The sequence below is a fragment of the Neofelis nebulosa genome, chromosome 14, assembly GCF_028018385.1.
Source record: "Neofelis nebulosa isolate mNeoNeb1 chromosome 14, mNeoNeb1.pri, whole genome shotgun sequence".
Lineage (NCBI taxonomy): Eukaryota > Metazoa > Chordata > Mammalia > Carnivora > Felidae > Neofelis > Neofelis nebulosa.
The window spans coordinates 8,168,268-8,181,355 of NC_080795.1; the positions used below are offsets into that span (position 1 = coordinate 8,168,268).

The 13,088-nt window shown below is 48.8% G+C and overlaps 1 protein-coding gene across 2 annotated transcripts in view; it reads left to right on the top strand.

Annotated features, from left to right (window-relative positions):
• The first annotated feature begins 3,395 nt into the window (after positions 1-3,395).
• The window catches only part of LYN (LYN proto-oncogene, Src family tyrosine kinase), a 125,336-nt gene continuing 115,643 nt past the window's right edge, over positions 3,396-13,088 (top strand). Inside the window, exon 1 of one of the 2 annotated variants that reach the window (XM_058699612.1) lies at positions 3,396-3,650. The gene's annotated coding sequence lies outside the window, so the exon portion shown is untranslated. The remainder of the gene's footprint in view (positions 3,651-13,088) is intronic. The other variant, XM_058699613.1, reaches the window with a different exon arrangement.

Genomic DNA, 13,088 nt, shown 5'->3' on the forward strand with positions numbered 1-13,088 from the left:
AAAAAGATTTTATTTTTAAGTAAGCTCTACCCCCCACATGGGGCTCGAACTCACAACCCTGAGATCAGGTGTCACATGTGCTCCCGATGGAGCCAGCCAGGTCAGCCCTCAAGCACCTAACAGAACTTTTGAGAAGTGCGGTGGGTAAGAGATAAATACAAGAAGCCGTGCCTTCCAAAGAGAGGTTCGCTATCTCCCAGCAGTGGAGGACAGAAAGTTACCATGTGAAACAAAGGCAAACAATGTTAAAAAGGACCTAAGTCTATTTTAAAATGAATGTTGCACACTCGGAGTGTTCTAGACGTCTGGAAAAGAAAGATACCAAGGAGGGCTTTAAGTAAAATTTTTCCAAAGACATGAAATTTGCATGGGGCTTTGAGGAAAAACAAGTGTGGAGGGTGGGTGGGGAAGTATTCAGGATATATGAATGCAACCTGAGAAATGGGAAGGAACATAGATTCGCATCCAGCGCTCACCACCCCCCCCAAATAAGAACAAAGAGACAAACTTAAGCAGGGTGCTTGTATGTAAGGTGCTTGTATGTAAGGACCTAAGTGCAAGCCCAGCCCTGCCTGGTGATCCTTTGTTCCTTATTCCACAAGACACTTTACCGAAAAACACTGACGGGACATTGCAGATGGATTAATCAACACCAAACATTTTGCGTCCCAGTCACGTGCCTTTTGCCAGGATCTCAAGGTAACAGTAGTAATAGTATTAAAATACGAATCAAACAGTAATTTTCATTTAGTGTACTTGACAGGTCATCCTGAAGAAAGGTGTAGGCAATGGGGGTCTCAGATAATCAATTACTCCATAGGATCCGTGACCAATCTCACGTACACATTCAATACCTTCCAACAGGTGCCCTACCCTCTCCTCTTCGGCAGGAAAATGAACCGATTACACGCTATTGAACATCACAGGTATAGGCCATCCTACCTTTTTTGTTGTGTAAGGCAGTAGATTGCAAACGTCTATAGTCTGTTGTCAGTAATAGATGGCTGCTGTATAGGATTATGTTAAGGTGGCTACTTGATGGCTGGACAATGGCTGTCGTCTCAGGTGGGGCCAGCCTCTTAAGAATCTTAATAACCCACACTTACGTGGCCAATTAATCCGCAATAAAGAAGGTAAGACTATACAGTGGGGAAAAGACAGTTTCTTCAATAAGTTGTGCTGGGGAAAATGAACAGCTATACGCAAAAGAATGAAACGGTCCACTTTCCTTGCACCATACACAAAAATAAACCCAAAACGCATTAGAGACCCACGTGTAAGACCTGAAACCATAAAACTCTTAGTAGAAAACACAGGCAGTAAACTCTTGGACATCAACCAAGGCCATTTTTCTAGATATGTCTCCTGAGGCAAGGGAAATAAAACCAAAATAAACTCTTGGGACTACACCAAAGTAAAAAGCTTTTGCACAGCAAAGGAAACCATCATCAAAACGAAAAGGCAACCTACTGAATGGGAGAAGATATTTGCAAATGGTATATCTGATAAGGGATTAACATTCAAAAATAAATAAAGAGCTTATACAACTCAATACCAAAAAACCAAAAATGGTCTGATTTAAAAAATGGGCAGGGGACCTGAACAGATATTTCTCCAAAGATGACATCCAGATGGCCAACAGACACATGAAAAGGTGCTCCACATCAGCAATCTTCAGGGAAATACAAATTAAAACCCCAAATGAGACATCACCTCACACCTGTCAGAATGGTTAAACTAAAAAAGACAAGAGATAACAAATGTTGGCAAGGATGTGGAGAAAAAGGAACCCCCGTGCACTGTTGGTGGGAATGCAAACTGGTGTAGCCACTGTGGAAAACAGAATGGAAGTTCCTCAAAAAATTACAAATAGAAACACATACACACACACACACACACACAGTGGAATGTTATTCGGCATTAAAATAAGATGAGATCTTGTCTTTGTGACCACATGGATGGATCTAGAGGGCATCATGCTAACTGAAAGAAGTCAGACAGAGAAAGACAAACACCATATGATTTCACTTATATGTGGAATCTAAACAACAAAGCAAATGAACCAACAAAGCAGGAACAGACCCATAAATAAAGAGGACAAACTGACGGTGGCCAGAGGACACGGGGGTAGGGAGATGAGCAAAAGAGGTGACACGAGTGGGAGCTCACAGACTTCCAGTGAGAGAATAAGTAAGTCCTGGGGGCGAAAGGCACAAGGTAGGCAATGGGGTCAAGGGTACTGTAACAGCCTTGAATGGTGCCGATCAATGGTAGTTCCACCTGTGGTGAGCACAGCATTGCCATATAGACTTGTTGAATCACTATGTTGTGCACCTGAAACTAATGTAACATTGTGGGTCAACTGTACTTTGATTAAAAAAAAAAAAAAGATTAAAAGAAGAATTACAGGGGGGAAAAGAGAAAGGTAATGGGTCAGAAGTGCTTAGCCCAATGCCTGGCACCTGAGAGGCCCCACTTGTTCGCTATTATAAATACCAAGAGTAAATCTCCCGCAGGCCGCTATTTATTTCCTTGTAAATTCCACAGCGTGGCGTAATGCTGGGATCCCGGTGAATCTCGCTTCGACCTGGGCCTCCGCCACGGCTGGGACGAGTATCTGGGACTTGCGTGTGGCATTTACTGAGTTGGGACATGGGCTTGAAGGGGGGCTCATTCTTTCAACAAACCACGATTATGCCCTTGCTGTGTGCCGAGCACCGTGCCGCATGCGGGGAGGCGGCGAGAGCCGGAATGAGAGAACAGCAGCGACCATCACGGCGCGCTAGGGCACAGTAGGAGCCCTTTGCACGAGCATTTCATCCTCCCAGGCACCTTTATCTCCGTTTTCCGGGAAGGAAGCCCAAGTTTGGAGGAACCGGGTAATTCGCCAGGCCATTCAACTCCGCTTCTACCCTCCGCCCCCGCTCAGCCCCCTGAACACCCCCGTGGGCACCCTTCAGGGGCTCACTCTGTTGGGGACATTAAGAACTCTGCACGTGAGACTCTGCACGTCAACTCGGCACATCTCAGCCTCTCTCCGGAGAACTCCGGATGCTGGGGCCCAGGGCGCGCCCCCTCTGCGGCCAGGGGCACCCCACCTCCTGCCACCTTCGGGAGTGGCTTGGAAGAGAAGCCGAGGAGGCCGACCGAGGCTCCGTGGCCGGGCTCCCTGGAAGAGCCTTCTGTCCGCGTCGACAGGAGCATGTGGGGCCCCAGCGGCTCCACTCCCCCGAGCGGCACGCCGCGACTCCAAGTTTCTCTGCCTTCAAAGCTCGCGCGACGGCCACGCCGAAGACCCAAGCCTTGGGCAGAGGCCAAACGGTCACTTCCCCGCCCTCCCGGCGCAGTATGCAAATCCGAGCACCAGGAAGTAGCTGGGACCTCTCGGCCGAGCCCAGCGACAGCCAGTTCCTCTCCCGCCGCTCCGGGCCGCCGGCCGCTCGCTCCCCTGCCGTGGCGCCTCCGGGCCCGACGCGCTGCAGCCTCCAGCCCGCGGCAGGCGGGGCGGCCGCGCCACCCCGGGCCCCGAGCCCGCAGCCCGCCCTGCGCCGGCCCCGCGGGGCCGCCCCGTCGCGCCCCCCGCTCTGAACTCGAGTCACCGTGGAGCGCCGCCGCCGCCGCCGCCGCCCAGCAACTTTCACCCGGAGCTGGTGAGTCCCCGGAGCTAGCCGGGGGGTGGGCGCGGGGTGGGGGTGGGGGGGACCGCGGCTGTGTCCCCGCCCGGAGTCCCGGGCGCCGGGCGGGCCGGGGGCCGGGGGCTGGGGGGGGTCGGCGCGGGCCGCGGCGGCCGGAGGCGCGCGCCGCCTCCTGGCAGCGCGGATGCCTCCAGCCTGTGGGTGGCCGGGCCGTGGGGGAGCGCGGACGCGGGGGCGGGCGGCTCCGCAGGTGTCCTCTCGGCTGCGGCGCGCAGGGGCGCGGTGGGAGGTGCGGGTGCGAGGGCAGGCGCGCGGCGGGTCCCTCCGGTGCCGACCCGAGCGCTGGCTGCGGTCCCCGCCCGGGCCGCTCTCGGTGCGCCTCGGGGAAGCCCCTCGCCGCGCAGAGCCGGCGCGCGGCGGGGATCCCGGCGGGGACTCCTCGGGCTGCAAAATCCGGCCGCGCCGGGGCCCCCCCGAGGTGAGGGATGGGGCTCGGCCCGGGCCCTCTGCCAGGCTCCTCGCGAGCGTGACGTCGGGGTGGGGTGGGGGGGCTGCGGCAGAATCGGTAGGCACCCTCCCGCCGAGCCCGGCGCCTCCCCGCCTGCCGAGGAGCAGTCCCGTGCCTCCGCCGGCGGAGAGGAAGCGAGAGTTATTTTAAGAATTCAGGGGTTGCCTTTCCTTCGCCTTGGGGGGAAGGGTGTAAGCGTCAGTTCCCGCTTTCCTGCGTTATCTTGGCCGACTGTGGCATCTTCTCCAAGCTGTGCGTTTGCGATGTTCCTTTCTAATAGCTGACGTGGTCGTGCGGTTGTGTCTCCATTCGTGTGTGTGTGTGTGTGTGTGTGTGTGTGTGTGTGTGTGTGTGTGTGTGTGTATTATCCCAAACCCACCCAACTTCTTTGCCAGAAACCTGGGTTGAATCGGGCCTTGCAGTTTCCTCGCCGAGTGTCAGCTTGGGCCTATTACTGAAATTACCTGCGTGGGTTTTTTCATCTCTGGGAGAACATATTTACTTTCTGAGCTGTGTATTGCATGCAAAGCCCCAAGTACACACACAGGCATTCCGTAAATGGCGCTGTTACTATTTGTCGCAAATACAGTAACCCTATCAAAACAGGGTTCCCTGGTTCTTTGCGATTTGATTTTAAACCTAAGACTACATGGTCCGATTTAGCCACCTGACCCTCCTAGTAAACGTGCTTAATAAATACACCGGAGATTAGGTGTCTGCAAAGCTAGCGCCCGGGAGTCTCACTCACCCTAAGTGCTAGCCAGTAAAGATGTTTGACTTTTGATTTGTTGACCGCCCCTACAGGCGCCTGTAGGGTTTAGGAAGGCAGGCCTGTTGTCCCTGCACAGGTAAAAGCCACAGCCGTGCAGGGGGGAGCAGGAGTATAGGAATTTGGTAAGTACCGAGAAGCCCTTCCTAAATGAAGTAAAGTCTGCTGGAAAAAGGGTGGGATTCAGTTAGTCCCCGGTTTTCGTTTGGAGGTAAGGAGCTAAATGTCTTAAGGCTTGAAGACATTTAATTTGATCACAGGAGGCTTTTGGTGACTGGGCCTCTTTGGAGGCAGAGTGGGGTAACCCTCTTCCTGAGTGAAGGGTAGAGGCCAGCCCCGGTAAGGGAAGAGAAAACAGGAACTGGAAAACCTAAGTTTGGGCCTCTGCCATTATCTACCAGAGCTGTGATTTGGGATAAGTTGGGTTAATGACTTGTCCGTTTGTTCGGCCAACATTTCCTTCATAGCAGTAACTGGTGTTATATCATGATTTGTGCGTGTGTGTGTATGTGTGTGTGTCTGTATTCACCACTGCAATGAAGGCTCTGTGAAAACAGCTCTGTCTGGTCCAAAACGCTAGCCCCAGTGCCTGTTGCAGAGTCGAGATTACTTGGAAGAAAGGGTGAAGTTTGGCTTCGAGTTTGGCTCCACGCAAGGTCAAGGAACAGGGCTGGTTCGTAAGGCACTTGAAGCCCGCTGGCCCTCCGTCCTGGTTTCTGAAATGGGGATTTGAGGGACTTTTTTTGACTGTCCAGTTCTCCCAGGGTCAGTCTCTCTGCAGGACCCGTTACTCAGCTGTATCACTGGGAGCAAGGGCTTGATTTGGATTAAAGGTCCTTTGCCCAGTCAAAACGGCCCACTCGATGTTGCCCACGTGTATGGAGACCTTGCCATATCCTCCCAACCCCCAGGGGCTTTTTTAGCAGAAAAAGTGGTCCAGCCATTTTGTGAATCGAGGACTGTCCAAGCCCCTTAGGTCCATTTCACTTGTATTCAAAACATCGGAGACGCCATTTGGTTCAAATGAATACACAGAGTTGTGATTCAACAACATTAGCATGGGTTTGCTTATGGGTAGTATAATTTGCATCTGTGTAAATAAGAACACAAGGTGTCTGAGGCTGCGGTGTGAAACGTTGTCATAGCTCACACTGCTGATCTCCATGACCTCCATGTACTCAAGCATGGATAGTCATTAGTTGGGATGTCGACCGATGACCCATCGCGATGACGGTGCTCATCCCTTTCGCTTGTTAGGAGCGATTCCTGGGAATCACTGATCCCGGAATCAGAAGTCTTCCTGAGTTATAATTTCATCTGAACCTCTCATGGACCCCAGGGTGGGCAGGGACAGGTACAAAACCAAGAGGTTTGGTGTCCTGCCCAAGATTACAGGTGGCAAAGTAGCACCGTTGGGCAGAGTAGGTATGTTTTCTGGCTCCATATTCAGAGCGTTCCGCACTTTTCTGCCTTTGCCCTGTAGTAGGTACTCAACTACGGGAAAGAAATCACTTAACAAACATTTTCAAAAAGGGGAACCACAAGGTAATTTTCTTCTATCTCTTGGCGATTGCATCATCAAGCAGGGCACTTAAGGCATATTCCGGGAGATGCGTTTCTGTGCCTTTTAGCACTGCTTCCTGCTCAGGGAGGGGGGAGATCTGATCATTGCCAAGGTGACCCCTATATCGGCTGTTGCCCAAGCAACTCTAGTGACTGCCTTGGGGGCTATTAGGGCTTATTGGTTAATACAGAAGTGCTCAGGTAATACTTTGCCCAAGGATTGCCTCCAGCCTCTGCTAGAAATGCCTCCCGTGAACCTTACAGGCCTCCTTGTGTGGTGGTTATAACACTAGGAGCATCATTTGAAGTGAAAATATAAAGTAGGGAGATAGGGCCCAGAAGATGCTCGTTAAAACATACGCTGCCCTTTACTGAGCACCTGCTATGAGCAAGGTACCCTTCAAAGCCAACGCTCTTACAAGAGGGTACACATTGCCTGTTATCTTTAAAGATTGGTGACAGAAGAGGACAAATATGTAAGAGGAAGTCTTTTTTTTTTTTCCCCCAGTCAGAAATATTGAAAGATTTCTTACAGTTGCCCGGTTTCCTGATACTTAAGTTGTGAAATGTTGAGTTCACTCTATCATCATTTCTGAAATTTATTTTGAGTAAGTTCCCATTTAGGGGAGAAGCCCAAGTATAGAAAATAGCATAGGAGTCTGCCAGTTGAGGAATTAGAATTTTTGAAACAGCCCGGTTTAAAGATTTGGACCCTCTTTTGGATATCCTTGGCTTAAGTTAGCTGGACGGGCTCTCTTGTAATTTAGAAGAGAAAGTTCAAATAACGATTTGGGATGTTGTGTTTAAAAGGTGCATCCATGGGCACCTGGGTGACTCAGTTGGTTAAGCAATTGACTTTGGCTCAGGTCATGATCTCATGCTTCCTGAGTTCAAACCCCACATCGGGCTTTTTGCTGTCAATGCAGAACCTGCTTCAGATTCTCTGTCTCCCCCTCTGTCTCTCTCTGTCCCTCCCTGCGTTCCCTCTCTCTCAAAAATAAACATTAAAAAATTTTTTAAAAAGGTACATCCATGCTAACAAGTTACAGGGGCCATTGATGTAGCCTTTGTTCTTCATTCTTGGACTTTTTCCTCAATCTCGTTCTGTGCTTCACTTTCCCTTAGTACTGAATAAGCTGTCAGCATTCCTTATTTGCCGCAAAAGTAGTTCTTGAAAGTTCTATTGACCATCTGGAAATGGCTTTCATTTGTATAGAACTCTTCCAAAGTTTGGTTGTTTGACTGTCTTTATTAACCCTCACATATTCCCAGTCTCCCTTCTCTGGCCCCCCTCTTCAGCTCTCTGTTCACCCTCTTACCAGGTCCATGAACCATGAGTTGATGTGATAAGAGATGAGCATTTATGGCAAGAGTTTATTGGCTCATGTCATGGTAACTGTTCATTTTTCATAACGCTGACTTATACAAATGATGTCCCGTAAAATTATACGAATGGTGAGACCTTTATAGAATGCATCAATGTAGGTATTTCTTACTGGTCTGGGCTCTGCTCCCGGTGAGTTGGAGAACCCTGGGCAGAAGTCTCCATTCGTGTAGCTCAGAGTGCCTTTAAGTCTATATCCTCTGCTTTTTACAGTTCACACCTCAGGCAAGTCTGATAATGCTGGGTCTGCCCACACTCCCCTCTTTCTCTGAGCATCTGCACTGACTCTGTTGATCCCAAGCCGTGCCATCTGAAAGCTCTTTGCCAACGTGCCTCTCTAGTCCTTCTTCCTCTGTCTGTGGGTACAGCATCAGTTGTGGGGCATGGGAGAGCTGTCAGGACTTCCTTGGGCCCACTTTTCAGCGCTGGGGAGACCGGAGAGATGGGTTTGCATTTATTCTACCTCCAACTCAAGTAATGATGTCTTCTTGGCCTTTGGGCCTTCTGGGTGCCTCAGCTCAAGTAGTGATGTCTTCTTGGCCTTTGGGCCTTCTGGGTGCCTCAGCTCAAGTAGTGATGTCTTCTTGGCCTTTGGGCCTTCTGGGTGCCTCAGCTCAAGTAGTGATGTCTTCTTGGCCTTTGGGCCTTCTGGGTGCCTCAGCTCAAGTAGTGATGTCTTCTTGGCCTTTGGGCCTTCTGGGTGCCTCAGCTCAAGTAGTGATGTCTTCTTGGCCTTTGGGCCTTCTGGGTGCCTCAGCTCAAGTAGTGATGTCTTCTTGGCCTTTGGGCCTTCTGGGTGCCTCAGCTCAAGTAATGATGTCTTCTTGGCCTTTGGGCCTTCTGGGTGCCTCAGCTCAAGTAGTGATGTCTTCTTGGCCTTTGGGCCTTCTGGGTGCCTCTTCCTGTTAATGTTAACCCCCACGGGGGTGAGGGGAACAGAGAAGCTCGTCTCAGAGAGACCCTCTGGAGAGGGAGGACCACTTCTGCTTTCCACGGGGAAGCTGTGTCACAGAGGGCAGAACTGTAGCCGGCGGCCTGACGGGAGGCCCGAGGGAGGGGGCCGGCAAGGAAGTGATACTTCCTCCTGCTTGGAAGGCCCCAGACCCAGTCATTTGCCTGCAGCCCCACCTTCCTTACCACTCAACACTGCTTTTTTTTCCTCAGGGTTCTTTCTACCACCTTCTGCTCTGTTCATTTTCAGTTTGCCCCTGAGAGGGGGTGGGGGGGGGGGGAAGGGGGAGAACAAGCGTAGTCATCACTGGAGAGCCTTCTGTGGCAAAGCCCATGGTGGCCATGTTTGAGTCTTCAGCAACAGAAAGATGTACGTTTTGATGGTCACCATCATGGAAATCATTCTGAAAATCTAACTAGGTGTTCTGAAATCTTTTAATGTTCAGGCAATATAATAATTTCTTAAGCTAACTATAGTGGTTCAGTCCTATTTTTAAAATTACTTAAACTCTAGCCTCTTGTTAATTTTTTGGGACAGGGCGGTGACTTTCATGTGACTTTCATATTTCTTTGACCATAACCCACATCAAGAAACATGTTTCGCCTTGTGCCTGAATGCATGTCTATGTGTATGCAAAAAAAAAAAAAAGAAGAAGAAGAAGAAAGAAAAAGAAATGAATTTGATGAAAGAGCTTTTCCTTCTAGATCACCGGGCAGTGTGACCCAGGGCCATCCTTTCGAGAACAGCGTAGTGAGATCTATTAGAGTTTAAAACGTTTGGGGGAGCCCAGAGATTCCAAGAAGCTGCAGTCTGATAGGGAGGCTTATTAAGCAAATACAAATTAAGATAAATCCATACAATGGAACACCGTAGATATTTCTAAAAATAGTATTCAGTTGGGGCACCTGGGTGGCCCAGTTGGTTGGGCTTCTGGCTCTTGATTTCAGCTCAGGTCACAATCCCACACTGTCCACCTGAAACTAATATAACGTTGTATGTTAACTATACTGGAATTTAAAAAAGAAAAAGAAAAAATAAGTTGAACACAAATGTGTGGGTAATATATGATAGTATTTCTGAAATATATGCATTGGTCAGACACATAATCTGTAAGCTATGCAGATCGATACTTTTTGTACTAAAGTTTTGATAGTGATTATTTCTGGGTTATACCAATTTTATTGCCTTGGTACATTTTTTTTTTTTTAAGAATCACTTATTTGATAAAAAAATTTTTTTTTAATTTAATGTTTGTCTCTTTTGAGAGAGCATGAGCGAGAGAGGGCAGGGGAGGGACAGAGAGAGAGGGAGACACAGAATCCGAAGCAGGCTCCAGGCGCCGAGCTGTCCACACAGAGCCCAACACGGGGCTCGAACCCACAGACTGTGAGATCGTGACCTGAGCCGAAGTCGGACGATCAACCAACTAAGCGACCCAGGCGCCCCAAGAATCACTTATTTGACTTTAAAACACCATTGTAATGAGCAGTGACATGAAGCCAGTGTGAGTGCAGGGGAAAGGGAAGAGCCATCAGGAAACGTGGGGGCAAAAGTGGCCACGATGGAGCGCGTGTGATCTAATCGTGAGCAGATTTGCCCCTGGAGGAACTCATGGGCTCTGTGTCTTGTAAGTAGATACAATATTTTCTTAAAGGAGGGTCTGTTTCTTCTATTTAGTCATATTTAGCATGGAGCGTAACAAATGTTCCTTGAGTAAGCTGTGCAGGAGTCATTCGAAGATCCAAGAACTCGTTCTAGTGGAGTGGGGATGAGCCTGGAGGGCCATTGCCCAGAATACCAAATGTTGGATTTTACTGTGTAAAAGGAGAATTGCTAGAGCCTTTTAGCGGGAAGCCATTTTTTTCCTTCACGACCAACTTCTTGCCTAGACTCTTGGCTATAAAATGCAGTTGCCAAATGATGAAGAGATAGTGAATACTCATTAGCTGCTCGGAAGAGGTGGATCATTAACCCAGGGGCTAACAGGCACCTCCACAGAGATTAATTTGGGGCTGAAAAGTAGCATTTATTGCTGTCTTGTGTAACATCAGAAGCCTTGACCTCGTAGTCACTAGCCGGTCAGTACTTGATCGTTGGCCTGAGTGGTCATCCTGTCCAAACACCTATCTAAATATTCTTAATGATAGCAACACTATTGAAGAAATGAGCAATTTGGAGTTGAGGTCTAAGATTCTGTGGCATTATGAGTATTTTCCATTTGATTTAAAAGGCAAATCTGTTGGGGTGCCTGGGTGACTCGGTCAGTTGGGTGTCTGACTCTTTATCTCCGCTGAGGTCTTGGTCTCTGGGTCATGAGTTCAAGCCCCATGTTGGGCTGTGCACTGGATGAGAAGCCTACTTACAAAAAAAAAAAATGTATTATAAAGCAGCAGCTTGGTGTTGGGATCCCTTTTATGATCTATAAGATAGTAAAAGCATTACCAGGAGTGCCTGGGTGGCTCAGTCGGTTGAGCCTCCGACTTTGGCTCAGGTCATGATCTCATGGTCTATGAGTTCGAGCCCCGCATCGGGCTCTGTGCTGATGGCTCGGAGCCTGGAGCCTGCTTCGGATTCTGTGTCTCCCTCTCTCTCTGCCCCTCCCCAACCCGTGCTCTGGCGCGCGTGCTCTCTCTCTCTGTCTCAAAAATATTATAAAAAAAAAAAAATCCCTTCCATAACTAGGAACGGCAATATTTGGCCAAAATGGCATACTTTGCCAATGATGCTGGCAACTACCTTGCATAATCCGATACCACATATTGAATATCTCTTGTTTTCAATGCCTTTGAGAGATTCTTACCTTTAAATTTGAGGGGAGATAACGTAAATGGTAAAAAGACAACGGGTTTCCAAGTTAAACGGATCTGAGTTCCTATCTCGGTTCCCCTGCTTATGACTTTAGGGAAGTTACTTATCCTCACCATTTAGTAATGCCAGGTTTGTGGTGGTGATTAACAGAGCCTACGTCCTATCTCCTAATGTTGTTTCTGGTACACAGCAGGCACCAAATAAAAGGAAGCTCTTTTTATAATGGACTCTGTGATTCTTTCTTAGAGGGGAGGAACCCTTCCTTCCTTCTTCCTTCCTTCCACAAACATGTGCTGAGCAAAAATTTAAATACTGTCACAACCCAATGAGAGTTCAGAGTCTACTGGGGGGGTCAGTCACAAACCATCCTGCCTAGCGGTTTGCCATGTGCTGGAGTCTTGACTGAACTTTGGATCTGCCTACGAGGTACCCAGAACTATGGTAAGCCCGGGGGCTACCAGGGTTAGCGGGATGGTCTCGGCATTCAAGGATGCCCTTTGTAGGGGAGTGTGAGGACACAGATGTGGTGTTCAGAGTGTGACCCGTGCCGTCCTAGATGTATACACACGGCGCTCTGCAAGCGGAAGGAAAGGGCTCCCGGTGATAGGAAGAGACGCTGGAGCCGGGTGTAGAAGGAGTAGAAGGCATTCTCTAGATAGGGGCTTTACAGAGATAGGCAAATGAGCCTGGGGATTCCAGAGAGGCCAGGGGTCCTCTGGCCTAGGCTACTGGGATGGACCGCATCCTTACATGAGAGGCTTCGTGGTCTAGAGGGGGACAGGCAAATATGGTAGTAGGCACCCAGTCTCTCTGGCTTCAAATGAAATTCTAATGTGGAACGTAGGGTCATCCATATAATAAATGAGTACCGTAAGTTGTTTTTTGTTTTTTGTTTTTTTTTTTGTCTCTCTGGACAAGACCTTGGTTGTTGTCTCTCTGGACACGGGAGCACATTGCCTTTTTGAATGGTTTCAATTTTAATGGATTAAAATGGATATAGAAAGGAAACGTTAACCGGTTAAATTTCATAACTGCCTGTGTGTCTTTTACTTTCCGGCCCTCAGTTATTGTTAAGGTTTTAACTGAATTAATACGACCACTGAATGAGGATTTCATTGTACGTTTCCTTCAATTCCTTTACGAGTGGATAACCTTTCAAGAGTCTAGTAGAAGAAACCATTCTGAGCACTTTAGTGAATGACCCCAACGTTACATTGCTGCCATAGTTAGAAGTCTTCAAGAGAGATGAGGCCGTGCAATCCAACTTAACAAATAACATAACCCTTCGGATGTCAAGTGTCAACCCTCGGGCTCTTGACATCACCTATCTACCTTGGTATTCAACGTTTGAATCCTAGAATCTTGTAAAAGGAAGAGATTCTGGTAGTGTCTTACACATGGCCCTTAGCAGGGAGGTGGTTACCTTCCCATGAATACTGGGTCTCAAATGTTAGTTTCCTCCCAGGTTA